This window comes from Pseudorasbora parva, chromosome 12 (assembly GCF_024679245.1).
Source record: "Pseudorasbora parva isolate DD20220531a chromosome 12, ASM2467924v1, whole genome shotgun sequence".
Classification (NCBI taxonomy): Eukaryota; Metazoa; Chordata; class Actinopteri; order Cypriniformes; family Gobionidae; genus Pseudorasbora; species Pseudorasbora parva.
In genome coordinates this window covers 19,212,130-19,232,767 of record NC_090183.1, presented here as the reverse complement: position 1 = coordinate 19,232,767, position 20,638 = coordinate 19,212,130, and positions in this window count along the sequence as shown.

Sequence of the window (20,638 nt, the reverse complement as noted above, 5' to 3'; positions counted from 1 at the left end):
ATTTTAAGAGAACTCCACTGAGCTGGAGAATTGTCACTTGTCTCTACTTCTCCCTGGGAAAGGCCTGACTGCTCCTTTTCCCTGTCACACGGAGCCTTCACTCGCCTACCTCGTTACCTCCGGGCTGACTGAGGTTGTGCTGTCTACAAGCTGAGACCTGAGTTTGAACTTTATTCTACAACTGTAGCTCTGAGTTTCCCTTTGAGAACTTTTTCTGTTTATTTATTGAACTCGCTGACAAGCCCGATTTCTATTAAAGTTACATTATTTCTCTGCATCTGCTGTCTGATCCTCTTACCTTCTAACAGAATAATCAGGTCACTGGGATCCAGCAACGGAGAGTCCGGTGCGATCTGTGGTCAAGATCCAAGGTTAGGAAGGCACAAGGAGGAACTGGCTGCTGCACGACACGCCGTCAATTCCCTCGCCGCTCAGGTTAATGATCTCATGCTACAGCTTCACCAGCTTCGATCTGCTCCTCCTGCTTCTCAGAACACACAGACTCTTTCTGAACCTCACATCAATAATCCGCTGTTATTCCTATGATCAACTCAGTGCCGTGCTTTCTTTATGCATTGTGAGGTTGTTCTCTCCCTCTCCAGCCCACTACATATTCCTGGGATCAAGCCTGCATCGTGTTCATAAGTTCTCTCCTCTCCGGAAGAGCCTGTGAATGGGGAATAGCTGTTTGGGAGTCGGAGTGTGTCCAGCAGTTCTCGCTCTTCAAAGAAGAAATGATCCGGGTGTTTGATCGTTCGGTCTATGGTGATAAATCCTCTCGCCTCCTAACTTCACTACGCCAGGGTAAGCGTCCTGTAGTGGAATTTTTCATTGAATTCCTTACTTTGGCCACCACCTGCGGCTGGAAAAAGCCTGTGCTTCTAGCACGCTTTCTTGAGGGGCTTGGGAGGTTCCCACTCGCCTGGATCGACCTTTGCTGCAGAGTTTGTGGAATGGAGTCGGCTCTTCTCTTTTCTACACCAGCTGCCACACCATCATCCTCTTGCTCTTGACTCCGAGCCTATGCAGCTGGGCGTCATTTGCATTTCTGCTAAGGAGGGGGGAGCAAAGAGTGGTCATTCGCCTTTGCCTCTACTGTGCTTCTTCCGCCCACTTTGTGTCTTCGTGTCCGTTAAAAGCCGGGGCTCGCCAGTAAGGGGAGTGCTACTAGCGAGCGCGACTTCCCCGGCCTCTCCATCTAGCTCCTGCACGACCTTTGAGGTTCACCTTCACTGGCCTTGATTCTCCCGACTTCTCCTGGAGTCTCATGCAGAGCCCGAATTGACTCAGGCGTGGAGGGAAACTTCATTGACGAACGGTGGGCCCAAGAGCAAGGTATTCCCCTGAAGGAGTTAGATGAGACCACACCCCTTTTTGCTCTTGATGGAAGTCCTCTTCCGAGGGTTAAATGAGAGACTTCTCCTTTGACGCTCACAGTCTCCGGTAATCACCGTAAGACCATCTCCTTTTTAATTTTTCATTCCCCTTATTTTCCTTTGGTCTTAGGCCACCCCTGGCTGGTAAAGCACAATCCTCAGATAAATTGGGTTAAAAGTTCTGTTTTGCCTTGGAATGTGTCATGTCATCTGGATTGTTTAACCTCTGCCCTTCCTCCCTTTCCTCTGTCTCTGTTTTCCAGGAAGAACCAGGGGATATGTCTGGGATCCCGAATCAATCAACTTTATTTATATAGTGCTTTTACAATCATGATTGTGTCAAAGCAGCTTCAGTGTCAAACAGGACAATATTGCAACAAAATTAGATTTGGCTGCAGGGCTCTCAAGTTTTGAACTGAGTTCAGAGTGAGATTTCGGCCGTGGCGGCAGCAACGGGGGTTTGGCTGGGTACGGGGGTCTGATATGAAAAAGTACACATTCGTACAAATAAAAAAAAAATGCACTTAATTTGTGTGTGTGCGAGAGAGCGAGATAATGCTTAGTGTTGTTTATTGGTGTTGGTAGCAGGTTTTTGAGGCCTTCAGCCCAGAGGTTGGTGGCACCTTAACATGAGCACGGTCGCGCTGAAGTGAGCTGTGGTTTACAACAGAGATTATTTTACTCTCAGATAATCTTAGACAAGCTGCCTATAATTATTGTTTGCTATATCACTTTTTCCTCTCTTTATGACAGCGGCAGGTCCGGCTCTAGCTCTTTGGTTGCCCTAGGCGAGATGGAGTTTTGCATTTTTTAATTCCACAGTGAATTTTGCTACATTCATTGCGAGATATATAATCAAAATCGCAATCGCAAGTATCTTTTATGGAAGTTTAAATGCAATTTAGAAAAATAACATTTAAATAATCATTTTGCTACAATTTTTGCTTGAACATGTTAAACACATCTAATTATTTCTGTAATACCTTTTAATTTTAATTTTGCAACTTAAAGTATTACAATATACAATTTATGTTTAAATTATATGTTAAAACTAGTGTAGGAAATAGCAAATGTAAATTATATTATTCAATTTGAATTATCATTTTGTTCCAAATGTTGCACACATGGTATGGAAAATGTAAATTTAAATACTGAAATGCATTGCCATTATACATATTGCATTGCAAATTTTATATTGCTACACTTCAGCTTCCAAAAATAGGGGTGAGCACGAATATATTCGATTTGTAATTAATATTCGAAAAATAAAAATAAAATAGAAATTTTACTATAGGCTATTGCTTCGCTGGCCGTAAATGCAGTGAATCCATTATAAATCCCTCTAAATCTCGCAGTCATAACTAAATCCACTGGGTGGTGCTGTGGAGCGGGTTAATAACTCGACTGTATTTGATCAATGTCGTCTGCCTCGTGATGTTTGGAATTACTAGACGAAAATGATCTTACAATATGGAGTTACTTTTAATAAATTAATTAATGAAAGTGAGATAAAAAAAAAATCCCATCCAAAAGTGCTGTCAGAAACTTAACTTAAAGGGGGGGTGAAATGCTGTTTCATGCATACTGATCTTTTTACACTGTTAAAGACTTGGAATCCCATACTAAACATAGACAAAGTTTCAAAAGTTAAGGTGGACGTTTGATGGGAGTATTTCTTTGTCAAAAATACTACTTCCGGTTAGTCATAAGTTTCGGCAAGTTTTTTGAGATCATGCGTCCCCTTTGACGTTAACGGGGGCGGAATTTCCTTGTATGGGCCTTACGGACAATTCTACCGGAAGCGCGTGAGAGAGAGCGAGGGAGAGAGCGAAAGCAACAGGCTACGCCCATCAAAGCGCTGGCTTGTAGGATGCTAAACAGGTGATATAACCAGTAGCTACTGACTTACCCACTGATAGGCCGGCGGTCGATCTGTATTAGCACTTTCCTCACAGAGCGACTCACTTTCCTCACGCGGCAGGCGAATCACTTTCCTCACTGAGCGAATCACTTTCCTCACAGAGCGACTCACTTTCCTCACGCGGCGGGCGAATCACTTTCCTCACTGAGCGAATCACTTTCCTCACAGAGCGACTCACTTTCCTCACGCGGCGGGCGAATCACTTTCCTCACTGAGCGAATCACTTTCCTCACGCGGCGGGCGAATCACTTTCCTCACTGAGCGAATCACTTTCCTCACAGAGCGAATCACTTTCCTCACAGAGCGAATCACTTTCCTCACAGAGCGACTCACTTTCCTCACTGCAGCGCGCTGCTGCACACGTCATTATTTAGCTCCGCTCACATGACACGCCCCCACCCGCTCGGCTTTTTTCGGAAAGACTCGGAACAGCGCATCTTTCTTATATAATTATAAAAAAAATAAAGACTTTTCGGAGATATGCAGGATGCAATGCTACTCTATAGGTACTCAAGATTGACATGACACTGACTGAAACTGAGTGTTTCACCCCCCCTTTAACAACGTTATCTTTGTGTCTCTGCATCTGTCATCGGGCTTCTAGTTGCCAACTAACGATACTTCAGCGAGCATTTGATTCAATGAGCGAGGCCGTGGCGTGAATCACAGAATGTGACGTTGGAATCAGAACGTAAACGTTCTTGGGTGGAGGGAATATCCATATCTTACCCAGATACAGCAAATCTATTTTATGATTGGCTGTTCGGTCTCTATTTTTATTAGATTAACTGGTGCGTGGCACGGCCGTCAGAACTCTATGGGGAACTCGCTTGATTCCTCTAATAGCGCGCAACTTTAGTGTGTGTTACCCTGGCGATTTCTCTGCGTGAGAAATACAAGGTGTGGCGTGTGAGCGTGTGAACGGGTTGAAATGCGTGTGTCTCACGCCCAATGCGTGAGACTTGAGAGCCCTGTGGCTGTACAGTCGTTCTGGAGAAAACAGTGTTATCAGCTTATTTTAATTTACCATATAGCGACAATGTTGGCAGATCTGTATTATAATTTATAGAATTAATTAATTAACCTAATTCATACTTTTTTGTATATGTTTTATTTGTATATAACCGAAAGAATATCATGATCTCCGGATGGTCTTTAGCCGGTCACGGGCTGCCTCACTCCCTCCTCATTGTCCATATGAATGCGGCATTGACCTCCTCCCTGGTGCTACGCCTCCTCGTGGACCGTTGTATTCCCTGTCAGCGCCTGAACGCCGGGCTCTTGAAGTATTTAGTTGAGTGCTTAGATGCTGGTACTATCATGCCTTCAACTTCTCCTGCCGGTGCAGGATTTTTTTTCGCTAAGAAGAAAGATGGGTCTTTGCGTCCCTACATTGATTATAGAGGTCTGAATGACATTGAATCATTCGGAAGAATCGTTTTGTTTTCATTTACCTTGACAACATTCTCATTTTTTTTCCCCCTCTCCCCAGGTGCACGTCCAGCATGTCCGCCGCGTTCTTCAGTGCCTTCTCGAGAATAGGTTGTTCGTTAAGGCTGAGAAATGCAGGTTCCACGCACAATCGGTTTTCTTTTTGGGCTTGCTTTATTTTGTCAGATGGGGTTAGTATGGACTAGTGTTGCACGATATACCGGTAGTAGAAAAGTATTGCGATACCTTGCTATTACAAATGGTATGATACAGACTTTTATTAGTAACGGTACTTTAAGGAGGACAGCACCTATATGAGCTGAATTTCTTAATTTGCGTGGATGTGTGACAGTAGGTGTCGGGACATGTGTGCAGAGCTCTGCTTCCACCGTTCACTAAACATTGGCAGTAGAAGAGTTAAATATATATGTGCAACGCATGACAAAGAAAGCAACAGAAATATGCAGGGCAGTGGCAGTGGCACTGCAGTAGCAGCATCAAATTGCGGAGCACTGCAGCAGCAGCATTCAATTTGGTGGAGCACTGCAGTGGCAGCATTAAATAGAAGAAGCACGCTGCATAAAATTGGCGGCGCACTGCAGCGGCAGTATCAAATTTTGGAGCACTGGAGTGGCAGCATTAAATTGGAGGAGCACTGCAGCATCAGCATCAAATTGCGGAACACTGCAGCAGCAGCATTCAATTTGGTGGAGCACTGCAGTGGCAGCATTAAATAGAAGAAGCACGCTGCATAAAATTGGCAGAGCACTGCAGCGGCAGTATCAAATTTTGGAGCACTGGAGTGGCAGCATTAAATTGGAGGAGCACTGCAGCGTCAGCATCAAATTGCGGAGCACTGCAGCGGCAGCATCAAATTGCGGAGCACTGCACCGGCTGCATTAAATTTGTGGAGCACTGCAGCATAAAATTGGAGGAGCACTGCAGCATCGGCAGCATCAAACTGGAGGAGCACTGCAGCATCAAATAGGAGGAGCACTGCAGTGTCAGCATCAAACTAGAGGAGCACTGTAGCAGCAGCGTCAAATAGGAGGAGAACTGCAGCGGCAGTGTCAAAATGGCGGAGCACTGCAGCAACAGCATCAAACTGGAGGAGCACTGCAGTGGCAGCATCAAACTGGAGGAGCACTGCAATGACAGCATCAAATAGGAGCAGCACTGCAGCGTCAAAATGGCGGAGCAATGCAGTGGCAGCCTCAAATTAGAGGAGCACTGCTGCGGAAGTGTCAAAATGGCCGGAGCACTACAGCGGCAGCATTAAATAGGAGGAGCACTGTAGTGGCAAGTGAAGCCCTGGATCATCAAGTGAGGGATTGTGGCATCAAGTGAAGGACTGCTATCTTAGAGAGGAGTGAGAATTAGATGGCCTGTTGGATGATGCTGAGGTCCGAACGAAAGAAAGATCGAAAGGCATCTGAGGACCACCAACCAGTAGTTTAATTTATGGTCTGGCAGTCCTTTTGGCCTGTGGTGGTGGCTGCTCCATTGCGGAAGGAGTGAGATGAATACAAATAAGCTTGAATACCAGAGTGGGTGAGGATTTGCTGAAGCTTTTTAATGAACCAATGCCTGGTGACAGGAAGGTTGTTCTCATCAGCAAACAGCGGGTCGAGATGTGAAGAGATCTGCACCTTCCAGTGGCAAGGGAGCAGGAAAGATATTGATATTGCTGGATGGGTGTCAGGAGATTAAACATATGAATGAAAAGGCAGTTTTTAATTTGATCAGTGTGCTGCTTTTGATGAGGAAGGTGAAGGTGTTTGAGTGGGTGAGTTACTGGAATATCTATTCTGAATAGGGAGGAACTGGGGTTGTAACTAGGGGTGTAAGAAAATATCGATACACGTGAATATTGCGATATTATGTTTGCCGATACTGTATCGATTCTCAAAAACGCTGTATCGATATTTATTTATTTACATCCAAGATTCGTGGCTTTGTGTTCGGTTTAAACCACAGACTGTATAACACCCAACCGCTAGATGGCAGTGTTATCTCAGAACGTATAACTGACGCGGAGCCGGAGAAGCGCAGAGTAAAAGTGCGTGCATCACTAGCCCTGCGTCCCAATTCGCATACTATCCATCCTAAATAGTATTCGAAAATAGAATTAGTATGTCCCAAATCGTAGTATGTTGAAAAGAGTATTCCAAAGATTCCCGGATGGTTTACTATTTCCGGTCCGAATTCACAGTATGGATCGATGGGCACTCTAACGGCTGATATTGCCCACAACCCATTGCGAGTTGGACGAGGATTCGATTAGAACTACAAACGCGGATAAAAAGCGTTAAAAAACTACAAACATGACGGATGTGCGAGTTCGACGGTTAAGTAGAGAAGTTTAGATAAAGGGGTTTGAGTGACCAACTATCAGTATTTAACCTGACAAAAATATATTTATTCAGTGTTGTCCACATTATATTTCACCCGCAGCAGCATTGAGAACTTTTGAAATGACACGTTTGGCCGTTAACTTTTAAATGCATCATTATATTTAAACTGTAAATACATGAGGAGAGTCTCTGCATTAAAGACCCACAAATGGCAGATCAACGAGTGGCTACATTTCTCTCCGATACGGCAGGAGATTAATCTGAATGTGGAGGATTTGAATTGTGACGAATCTGACGATGATTGACAGGGCAGATAAACGGTGACGGGATGCACGTAACTAAGCGACAGAGTCCGTTAAAGATGGCGAAGTAGTATGTCCCGAAGCTTGCATACTTTTCTGCTACACACTCAAAAGTATATACTTTTTCTTCACAAAAAGAGTACATACTTTTAGGACGTAGTATAAGTAGGCGAATTGGGACGCAGCATAGTTTACATTAGCAAACCCAGCTCTCAAGACGATAGAATTATTCCGCTCTTGCAGTATACAGAGCTGAAGTGTGGACTCCTGTTGGCTTCATCTAAAAAGAAGCCACTAAGGAAATCGACAAGAATCATTTTGTTTGCAAAATAGGCCAAGTTATAATCTAATACTCGGGAAACACATTGAAACAGAGAGCTCGCTTATGGCGGGCGGGAAGGTCCAAAAATAAGACTAATGATTTGTCTTGGGAAATCGCTATACTATAACCAGTAGCTACTGACTTACCCACTGATAGGCCGGCGGTCGATCTGTATTAGCACTTTCCTCACGCGGCGGGCGACTCACTTTCCTCACTGAGCGACTCACTTTCCTCACGCGGCGGGCGACTCACTTTCCTCACTGAGCGACTCACTTTCCTCACGCGGCGGGCGACTCACTTTCCTCACTGAGCGACTCACTTTCCTCACGCGGCGGGCGACTCACTTTCCTCACTGAGCGACTCACTTTCCTCACGCGGCGGGCGAATCACTTTCCTCACAGAGCGAATCACTTTCCTCACAGAGCGACTCACTTTCCTCACGCGGCGGGCGAATCACTTTCCTCACTGAGCGACTCACTTTCCTCACAGAGCGACTCACTTTCCTCACTGAGCGAATCACTTTCCTCACGCGGCGGGCGAATCACTTTCCTCACTGAGCGAATCACTTTCCTCACGCGGCGGGCGAATCACTTTCCTCACTGAGCGAATCACTTTCCTCACGCGGCGGGCGAATCACTTTCCTCACTGAGCGAATCACTTTCCTCACGCGGCGGGCGACTGACTCACTTTCCTCACGTAGCGACTCTTTCACCAATATACTAATATCTATAGTAGCCGGCTACCCTTTTCAAATACTGTGATGGTTAGAAAATAAAAATAAAGAAAGATAAAACACAATGTTACTTCTGTATCCGAGTAAACAAAATGAATGCCATAAAACCACGATTTCCTGGGCTGGGCAGGATCTGGCTTGGAAAAAAAAAAACATGACACTAGTAATAAAATAATTTTATAAATACCATTTATTAATATGTACGATAATTTGATCTCTAACTAATTCAAATAACAATAAAAGTCAGTTGAATCCATAAACGAATTTTAGAATCGTTAAGATGGCATAAAAAATAGGTTACACAATAACACAAATAAAAAGTTAAAGTTTACAGCTGCAGCTGTCTCTGAGATTTTTTTTTTTAGCAGTGATTTCATTTGATGTTATTTATTACGGAAGCCCTGAACCGCATGGTGAAAAAATAAAAAATTGATGGTGGGAGAAAGAAAAAAAATTAAACCTTATCTCGTTATTTCAAGATAATAAGTCGTTATTTCAAGATAATAAGTCGTTATTTCAACATAATATCTCGTTATTTCAACATAATAAGTCGTTATTTCAACATAATATCTCGTTATTTCAACATAATATCTCGTTATTTCAACATAATATCTCGTTATTTCAACATAATATCTCGTTATTTCAACATAATAACTCGTTATTTCAAGATAATTAAGTCGTTATTTCGACATAAGTCTGTATTGTTTAGCTGTGTTGTTATTTCGATATTAGCCAGTAGAGGGCAGAATAAGACAGGGAATCAGTTAACGCATTGTAGTTATAGGCTACTGATACTGTTATGAACTTTTGCAAGTGGTGCTCCAAAATCCCTGAGGTTTAGCCTCTCATGGGAATTTTAACATTAATCCCAGGCATATGCATGCAGGTTAACTCTTATTGAGGTTACATTTATGCTTCCATACTATTACCAAAAGCCAAGGTGGTCATATAGGCCCTATAGGAGTAACGTTAGATACTATCAAAAGCGAAAACTGCCTATGAGCACGCTTTCAAATTAAATAAGTTGTTGAATATTTGTAAAAACAATAATATAAAATCTTAAGATATAAGGCCGGCGACACACTGCAAGCGTGGGGTGATCATCTCGGCTGCGTGGCGTGTCCGTTTTTATCTCGGCTCCCGCCCGCATTTTTATTTCGGCTCCCACCCGCCGAATTACGTTAATAATAATAATAATAATAATAATAATAATAATAATAGCCTAATAATAATAATAATAGCCTAATAATAATAATAATAATAGCCTAATAATAATAATAATAATTATTATTATTATTATTATTATTATTATTAAATTGTTGAAATAACCTTATAATAGGTTAACCTAGAGACTTTCAAACATGAAAATGTCATATGTAGGCTATTCGTGTCAAAATGACATATAGCCTAAACATCTTTTCCTATTCTATTTTGCTTGGAAACGCTTCCAACACACTTGTCTCGTGAAAAATAGGCGTCTCTTCTATTTCTAGCATGCAGGCATTTTCCGCGCTGGCTCAAGCTTGTCACGCATGCAGTGTGCAACCTGTTAACATGGGAGCCGAAATAAAAACGGACACGCTTGCAGTGTGTGCTTTATATATATCACAGCTTTTCAAACTCTTGCTCGCGAGATTTAAAGAGGGCCAGGCTAAGCAACATTTCTTTAAAAAAAAAAAAGTATAGTCTATATATAAAAGTATTAAATACGCAAAATATATTTAACTTAATAGATTAATGAACACATCGAAAGAAAAAGAAAAACTGTGACAAATAATTCAAATAAGTTGCAAAAACAATAATTTTACAGAAATTTGCATTAAAGGTTTTAGTGACAAACACTGTTATTTTACAGATGTTTAAATTAAGATTTTACGCTTTTTTAATAGTACAGTGTTAAATAGTTATTTTACAGATTTTCTTTGTTTAAATTAAGATGTTTTACTTTAATTTTATGGTTTTTGTTTGACAGTCATTTGATCGTTTTTTATGATTGTAAAAGTGAAAAACTGTTATTTTACAGATTTTTCCTATCAAACACCTTCAATAAAGTGACAGTAGGCCTAGTCTATAGCCTACTAAAAATTCTGCAGTATAATTGTTTGTAATTTTACTTCGTTTTAAACGTAGGCCTAATTCAAAATTACAAAAAAATACTGTAAAAAATGTAGTGTTATTTTCCATAACATTAGGATTATTTTTTACAGTTAGGCTTATTTTTCCGCTGTTCAGTCGCACCGGGCCTTACGCACACATATAGCATCGCATAACTTTGACGCAGCCTGTTAATTATCAAAAGAAAAAAGAAAATCAGTCAATCAAACATTTAAAGTTACACTGTTCAATCCAATACTCAGTTTAATAGTTTAGCATCCAAATACATATAGGCTAGTGAATACGCATCTGTATTCATTCCACGCCATAGGCCTATGGCTGCCGTCGCATCAGGTGCATTAATTTATTATTTCGGCTCATATTGCATGAGGTGCATCTTCTGGAGATCATATTTCAACAACAAAAAAATCACCTCCAAATGTTGTAATGCAGCATACACACACACACACACACACACACACACACACACACACACACACACACACACACACACACACACACACACACTGGTTCACTATCTTTGTGGGGACTCTCCATAGACGTAATGGTTTTTATACTGTACAAACCGTATTTTCTATCCCCCTACACTGCCCCTAAACCTACCCATCACACACACACACACACACACACACACGCATTTGGCGTGAGACACGCGCTTTCAGGCTCCGTGTCACACTCTCACTCTTCCCAGCTTAATCTCACGCCAAATTGCCAAACCTGCTTTTGATATTAAAACAAAGCTATAGCTTTTTTTCTTTTTATTAAGTTTTAATGCGAAATTCAAACAATAAATAGCGTTGTGGCGCTAATGTGGCATAATGTTAAAGCCAGAGGCGTTGAAAAGCGGAGTTGCAAAATGCTCTCGCTCCCGGCGGCGCGCGCGGACACGTGGCTCATGTAGCGCTCAATACTTCTATCTGTGTCAATGCATTTGAATGGCTTAAGCGGATACACAACAGTTTCATTTAAATTATTATATAATTTCAAGATTAACAGCAAAATTGCATTTTATCAAATAACATTTTATAAAATTATAAAGCAGCAGCAGCTCTTATAGACATCTGTGTATGGAAAATGGCTAGCGCTGACCGGGAGTGGGTCTGGTTCAGCAGCGCCATAGCAGATTTTAATTTAGCAGGCCTAATCTTTGCTTTTTATTATTTACCATTATCCTAAATGAACACTGGGTGTATTTGTAGCTTACTTTACTTTAAGGTTATTACATTCGTGTAGTACTAGTAGACTGTAAACTGTGATAGACCTAGGCTACTTAAGAGTGGTCCAGACCAACCCAGAGCCATAGAAAAAGAGAGTTGCGACACGCTTTGATCTCGCAGCCACGTTGTCACGTGGTTCATATCTCTCAATAGTTCCAAACAATTCAGCTCTGTCAATCTATTTGAATAGGATTAAGCAGGTTTCACTATATTTGCAGCAATTTCTGGCAAATATTAACACAATATGTGCATGATAGGCTTATTCTGGGGAGAGGTAGAAGATATAATTTATGTTTTTATTGAGTGATCTGGTTATTTTCTTCGGGTCACAACAAGAGTGCGTGATTTTACGCAGCCAGTGGGTTCCAGACAATTTTGATTGGGGGGGGGGGGGGGCAATGGGGTGTCCTGGTCATTTCAATGGGGGGTCTCATGCGAACCAACAAAAAATACAGTGGACACAGCTTCCAGCTGAACGCAAGGAAGCAATGCGCAGCAACGTTCATAGTGTGGCACAGTAATTCTTATGTTTATATTTTTTTAGGGCTGTCAATCGATTAAATATTTAATCGCAATTTAATAGCACATTCTTATCAGTTCTAAATATAGCTACCTTAAATGAACATGTTTCAAGTTTTTAATACTCTAATCAACATGGGTATGGAGAAAAATGCATGCTTTATGCAAATGTATGTTTATTATAAACCATACTCAGAGCATGAAGACATGTACCAAAGGTCACAGATGATTTCCAAAGAACTTGTTCATGTCTCTTAAGCCAACAATTCAGAATAAGCAGTGATTTCTCTCATTTTAAGAATATAAATAAAGGGAATTTTTACACTAGCAGTTTAATTCAGAACACGGCACAGTTCAAAAGCTGTAATGCGGACCTGTGAGCACACCATATTGCACAAGTAGGAATATAGTGTGGCCCCTTTAAGAGATGCACGTTCCTGCCCACATGTCTATGTTCCTGCCGGTATTTTGTGTGTGCGCCGAGCTGTGCCGCAGTGAGAGAAACATGGACTCGGGAGCGCTCTTGTCCAGAAATGTAACCTGCTGCTTATTCGTTTTAGCCGATTGTAATGTATTTAGTTCAATAAAACACATGTGCTGTAGTAGTGATGATGGTTATTACTTCAGATATGAGCGAGAGTGAGCTTCAGTGCATCGCGCTCGGACTGCAGAGAATGTTTTTTGTGAAAAAACAATTTTCTTTCGACCTGCGGAGCCTAATAAAAGTTAAGCAGAAAATATGGTAGCTTATGAAGGCAATAACTGCACTTGTTTCAGAGTAATGATAATGTTAACCCTTTTTTTTCCTATTAATGTTTGCTGCAGCATCCTTTGCGCCTATGGCTGATCTAAATTTCTCTAATAGGCCTACGGGCGGATCAAAAAGAAAATGCAATCGCAATGTTAATCGCGCGTTTAAATGTTGAATAAATAGCCTATTGTTCTGCGTAGTTTGAAGAAAACATTTTTAAATCTTTATCACGGATATATAATGAAAATAATCCTCTCAGTATTGATCAAAGCAAGTTTTATGACTAAAAATGCTGAATGAAGTTTACATTTACCAGATCTTCCAATTAGGCTAGCCTACAAATCCTCTCATCATAACAAACAAAGCACAGACACGACTTAAATAACGATTTATTGTGAAGTTTAGATGTTTTTTCAAAAGAAGATTGCTGATGAGTGGTAATTTATTTTATCATTTTAATGTTGTTAACGAATGCGAGAAGCATACACACGTGAACATAAATGAACGGTGCTAAAGCATATTAACAAAGGAAAAAGTTTTAAATGTTTTTTTTTTTTTTTAAACAGGGCAAGCAATTCAATTCAACTTTATATACAGGCATGAAAATATATATTTTTTTCTTTTTTTAATCTTGAAAATAAATCATAAACCAGTTTTAACCAGAGATTTGAAGTATTAGATATATTACATATCTTGGATATTTGACCACTATTTACAGTAAAATTAGTTCTTCATTTCTGATAGGAATGAAAAATCAATTATTGATTTTTTAATAGAATAACGAGATACAAAACTCTACATTCAATCGCGTTTGATCGCATGTACTTTTGATAACAGTGCAGAGGGCCTACACTAGTTTTAGTCCACAAAATGTCCCCACAAAGATGGCAATATCCAAAACCCTTGTCCTTGTGGCGAAATTTTTTTGGTCCCCATGAGGAAAACATCTTATAAATCACACAGAATTAGGTTTTTTTTAAGAAAGTAAAAATGCAGAATGTTTCCTGGGATGGGTAGGTTTAGCGGCAGGGGCAGTGTAGGGGGATAGAAAATACGGTTTGTACAATATAAAATCCATTACGCCTATAAGTCCCCATAAAACATGGAAACACAAAATGTGTGTGTGTGTGTGTGTGTGTGTGTGTGTGTATTCTGACTGATTTTCTTTTTTCTTTTGATAATTAACAGGCTGCGTCAAAGTTATGCGATGCTATATGTGTGCGTAAGGCCCGGTGCGACTGAACAGCGGAAAAATAAGCCTAACTGTAAAAAATAATCCTAATGTTATGGAAAATAACACTACATTTTTTACAGTATTTTTTTGTAATTTTGAATTAGGCCTACGTTTAAAACGAAGTAAAATTACAAACAATTATACTGCAGAATTTTTAGTAGGCTATAGACTAGGCCTACTGTCACTTTATTGAAGGTGTTTGATAGGAAAAATCTGTAAAATAACAGTTTTTCACTTTTACAATCATAAAAAACGATCAAATGACTGTCAAACAAAAACCATAAAATTAAAGTAAAACATCTTAATTTAAACAAAGAAAATCTGTAAAATAACTATTTAACACTGTACTATTAAAAAAGCGTAAAATCTTAATTTAAACATCTGTAAAATAACAGTGTTTGTCACTAAAACCTTTAATGCAAATTTCTGTAAAATTATTGTTTTTGCAACTTATTTGAATTATTTGTCACAGTTTTTCTTTTTCTTTCGATGTGTTCATTAATCTATTAAGTTAAATATATTTTGCGTATTTAATACTTTTATATATAGACTATACTTTTTTTTTTTTAAAGAAATGTTGCTTAGCCTGGCCCTCTTTAAATCTCGCGAGCAAGAGTTTGAAAAGCTGTGATATATATAAAGCACACACTGCAAGCGTGTCCGTTTTTATTTCGGCTCCCATGTTAACAGGTTGCACACTGCATGCGTGACAAGCTTGAGCCAGCGCGGAAAATGCCTGCATGCTAGAAATAGAAGAGACGCCTATTTTTCACGAGACAAGTGTGTTGGAAGCGTTTCCAAGCAAAATAGAATAGGAAAAGATGTTTAGGCTATATGTCATTTTGACACGAATAGCCTACATATGACATTTTCATGTTTGAAAGTCTCTAGGTTAACCTATTATAAGGTTATTTCAACAATTTAATAATAATAATAATAATAATAATAATAATTATTATTATTATTATTAGGCTATTATTATTATTATTATTAGGCTATTATTATTATTATTAGGCTATTATTATTATTATTATTATTATTATTATTATTATTAACGTAATTCGGCGGGTGGGAGCCGAAATAAAAATGCGGGCGGGAGCCGAGATAAAAACGGACACGCCACGCAGCCGAGATGATCACCCCACGCTTGCAGTGTGTCGCCGGCCTTATATCTTAAGATTTTATATTATTGTTTTTACAAATATTCAACAACTTATTTAATTTGAAAGCGTGCTCATAGGCAGTTTTCGCTTTTGATAGTATCTAACGTTACTCCTATAGGGCCTATATGACCACCTTGGCTTTTGGTAATAGTATGGAAGCATAAATGTAACCTCAATAAGAGTTAACCTGCATGCATATGCCTGGGATTAATGTTAAAATTCCCATGAGAGGCTAAACCTCAGGGATTTTGGAGCACCACTTGCAAAAGTTCATAACAGTATCAGTAGCCTATAACTACAATGCGTTAACTGATTCCCTGTCTTATTCTGCCCTCTACTGGCTAATATCGAAATAACAACACAGCTAAACAATACAGACTTATGTCGAAATAACGACTTAATTATCTTGAAATAACGAGTTATTATGTTGAAATAACGAGATATTATGTTGAAATAACGAGATATTATGTTGAAATAACGAGATATTATGTTGAAATAACGAGATATTATGTTGAAATAACGACTTATTATGTTGAAATAACGAGATATTATGTTGAAATAACGACTTATTATCTTGAAATAACGACTTATTATCTTGAAATAACGAGATAAGGTTTAATTTTTTTTCTTTCTCCCACCATCAATTTTTTATTTTTTCACCATGCGGTTCAGGGCTTCCGTAATAAATAACATCAAATGAAATCACTGCTAAAAAAAAAAATCTCAGAGACAGCTGCAGCTGTAAACTTTAACTTTTTATTTGTGTTATTGTGTAACCTATTTTTTATGCCATCTTAACGATTCTAAAATTCGTTTATGGATTCAACTGACTTTTATTGTTATTTGAATTAGTTAGAGATCAAATTATCGTACATATTAATAAATGGTATTTATAAAATTATTTTATTACTAGTGTCATGTTTTTTTTTTTCCAAGCCAGATCCTGCCCAGCCCAGGAAATCGTGGTTTTATGGCATTCATTTTGTTTACTCGGATACAGAAGTAACATTGTGTTTTATCTTTCTTTATTTTTATTTTCTAACCATCACAGTATTTGAAAAGGGTAGCCGGCTACTATAGATATTAGTATATTGGTGAAAGAGTCGCTACGTGAGGAAAGTGAGTCAGTCGCCCGCCGCGTGAGGAAAGTGATTCGCTCAGTGAGGAAAGTGATTCGCCCGCCGCGTGAGGAAAGTGATTCGCTCAGTGAGGAAAGTGATTCGCCCGCCGCGTGAGGAAAGTGATTCGCTCAGTGAGGAAAGTGATTCGCCCGCCGCGTGAGGAAAGTGATTCGCTCAGTGAGGAAAGTGAGTCGCTCTGTGAGGAAAGTGAGTCGCTCAGTGAGGAAAGTGATTCGCCCGCCGCGTGAGGAAAGTGAGTCGCTCTGTGAGGAAAGTGATTCGCTCTGTGAGGAAAGTGATTCGCCCGCCGCGTGAGGAAAGTGAGTCGCTCAGTGAGGAAAGTGAGTCGCCCGCCGCGTGAGGAAAGTGAGTCGCTCAGTGAGGAAAGTGAGTCGCCCGCCGCGTGAGGAAAGTGAGTCGCTCAGTGAGGAAAGTGAGTCGCCCGCCGCGTGAGGAAAGTGCTAATACAGATCGACCGCCGGCCTATCAGTGGGTAAGTCAGTAGCTACTGGTTATAGTATAGCGATTTCCCAAGACAAATCATTAGTCTTATTTTTGGACCTTCCCGCCCGCCATACTCGCTTACCATCCTGATGTCACCCGCGCTGCTGAGAAGCATTCCGATAGAATGTACTGCACGCTTTCCTCTCAGTAACAAATTAAACACACTCCAAAACTGACAGCGGTGGCAGGAGAACGAAAGATAATTGCAATGTGGATATGGATACACCAGCTCTGCAGTTCAGTAACGTTACTTGAAATAGCACTTTATATAATAGACTGCTTAGAAAACAGCTTTAGGGTCCGATCACACAGAACACGTTTTTCAGGTTCGAAAACGCGAGGCGCACTGCACTCCATTTTTTTGTACTCTGCTTTAAAGTTTCTAGGCAACCCCCGAATCACCTGTACTGTCAGTCAAATCAATGTAACGGTCAACACAACGGAAGGCCTGCCGCTTCATTCATTCGATTGGACAACAGAAAATAAGCGCGATGATGTTGCATGCTTTTCCACTCAGAGCTGACTTTTTTTCAACTTCATGCGCTCGGAGCGCTCCTTCAAAAACGCGAGTTGCAGCAATCGGTTTAAACGCGAGGCGCCCAGCCCAGCAAGCAATAGCCGTCATTTCACCGTCTAGGTTAACTATAGACCTGATATAGTCCGGCTATGAGTAGACCACTTTTAGCCAAAAGAATCTTGAATTTGGTTACATCCAATTTTTGTCCAAACAACTTGTGAGATGTATGATATTTCATCATGTAAGCAAAATTAACAGTGATTACAAGGTGTTTGGTATCATTTCTTTAACATGATATGTGCATAGGCTATGTGTAGCCACGGTTTAGCTCCTATACAGACCGGCTATTCGTAGCCCACTTTTAGTCAAAAGACAAAACTGATTAATTGTAGTTTTTGGCAATGTAGCACATGATATGGTTAATATTACATCATGTTCGCATTGTCAATAATATCTGCAAGATGTGTCATTTCATGTCATGGTCTATCTATAGCCACGATTTAGCTCTGAATTGGACGGGCTATGTGTAGTCTGCTTTTAGCCCACCCATTTGTAAACATTTGAATTAGTTTTAGCTTTGCTGTCCCGCATAACATTCACTTAAAATGTAAGACAGTCAAAGAAAATCGTAAGCTGGATATATTTGAAAAAAAAAAAAAAAAAAAAAAAAGAATTACCACTCTCAACCGCTAGGTGGCAACTGTCGCCTGTACTACTGGCAACGGCAGATATCGCGAAAAACATTTCTGTCGGTTGGAGTGGATTTTTTTTTACCCAAGAAGAGGAGAACGGAGAACAACAACGGGCAACAGTAAACGTTAAAGGACATGATTTGGCCTTGTAAGTATCTGTGTTTTCGTTTTGACATATGCTCATTATATACATTATTTGTTATCGTGTATGAACGGTGAGATTTTAGCTTAGTAACATTGTAGAATGAAGCCATGTGGTTAGCATGCTACATGTACACCTTCAAGGGGATAAACAAGAAACGTGCAACCTATAATAATTTGTTATGAAAGCCACAAATATCCTTTTACTCTTTAGATCATTATATGAAAATATGAGTCTTTGAATTGGCAAGGCAAAATTGAATTGCATATTTTACCAAGCCAAAAGTGCTTTACATAAAACATAAAAGTAACATTGGGGAATTTAAAAAGTCAATATAAGAAGACATTGTTCTATAATAATTAAAAAACATGATAACAGGAGAGTAAAACTTAAAGTGCAGTGTAAGAAATGTATCATTATTCCTTTCCAGTTAATAAAAGGCAGTGGCAAACATTAAACCCTGATTTAAAAAAAATGAAGAGTTGCCACAGGACTGCAGGTTTTCTTTGAGTTTGTTCAAGATATGTTATGTATAAAAACTGAATTCTGCTTCTCCATGTTTAGTTTTGACTCGGGGGACAGAAAGCAGACCTGACCCAGATGACCTGAGAGGATGGTTCATAATGCGACAGATGATCAGAAATGTACTTTGGCCTTAAACCATTCAATGCTTTCCCAATCATCTTCCTCATTGTTCTAATGCAACATAATGGCTAAAATATCTTTAAACCCAAAAATTTAAATTCTGTCATTTACTCGCCTTCAAGTTGTTTCTTTTTGGCTGTTGAAGACAAAAGATATTTTGAAGAACCTGGGTAATCAAAAGCTTTATGGGCCCCATTGACTTCCATTGTATTCATTTTCCTACAATGAAAGTCAGTGGCTACCATCAAATATCTGGTTACCAACATTCTTCAAAATATATATTTTTGTGTGTTCAACAGAAGAAAGAAACCCATACAGGTTTGGGGTGAACAACTCGAGGGTGAGTAAATGATGACTATCTCTTTAAACATGTCACATACATGTATCTTAACCTTTTATTGCCCAGCTCTAGTGCGCATCCAAGCAAAAGAGAATGACTTCATCACAATTACTTTAAATAAAGTAAACAATTATGATGTCAACAATGCTTTTCTTGTGCAATGTTTTGTTTCTTATTTGGCAGATGCCATGATGACCGACTTCCCAGCGGCAACAGAGTTTATATATATATATTTTTTTATTATATTACGTTGTTAATATTCCATATTTCTTATCCTAATTTTATTTTTAATTTTATTTTTAACATTTTATTTGGTCATTTTTATGTTTTGATCTTTTAGTATTATCTTAAGTTGTCTAGGTTGTTAATGTTCTTTTTCTAAATAAAACCTTTATATTTAATGTGTTTGGATGGATTGTTATTTTTTAGAACCCGTTATATTTGAGTGAAAAGAATCCTTTAGCCATTTTATTGTCTATTAAATGTATAGATTAGTCATGTGTTAGCCGTCTATTTGATGACTAGTCTATCCTTGGGCTATGGTTAGACGTCTATTAGATTTTCACTGACAGCCCAAATTTAGCCTTGTTTTAGCCTAGACCCATATTTGCTGTCTATTAGACATATAGATGTAGCCATTCAATAGCCGTCTAATCTTGGGCTATGATAGACGTCTATTAGATTTTCACTGAGAGCCCAAATTTAGCCTTGATTTAGCCTAGACCCATATTTGCTGTCTATTAGACGTATAGATGTAGCCATTCAGTAGTCGTCTAATCTTGGGCTATGATTAGACGTCTATTAGATTTTCACTGACAGCCCAAGTTTAGCCTTGATTTAGCCTAGACGTCTGGGCTGTGTTTAGACGGTTATTAGACGTCTTTTAGACGCAAAATTGCTTGCTGGGAGGGCGCATAAGCAGCGCGCATAACGCTCTCTGCCAAACGAAATCCATTCAAAAAAGGCGCCTCTCGCTGCAAAAACGCGTTCTATGTGATCGGGGCTGCTGTGTTAAATATAAAACAAACAGTCATTCAGTCATGGAATGGACTGCACTTTCTGTTGTTAAATAGCCACTGCTATACTGTGAACCTTTAAAACATTTACACAAAGAATCCTGCAGTAACTTTACATTTCCCTCAACTTAGATTGCACATTGCATATGATTAGTGATACAAATTATACTGTATTAATTAAATAAAATACTTTGTCTCGTGTTTTAGGCTTATGGTTGTGTTC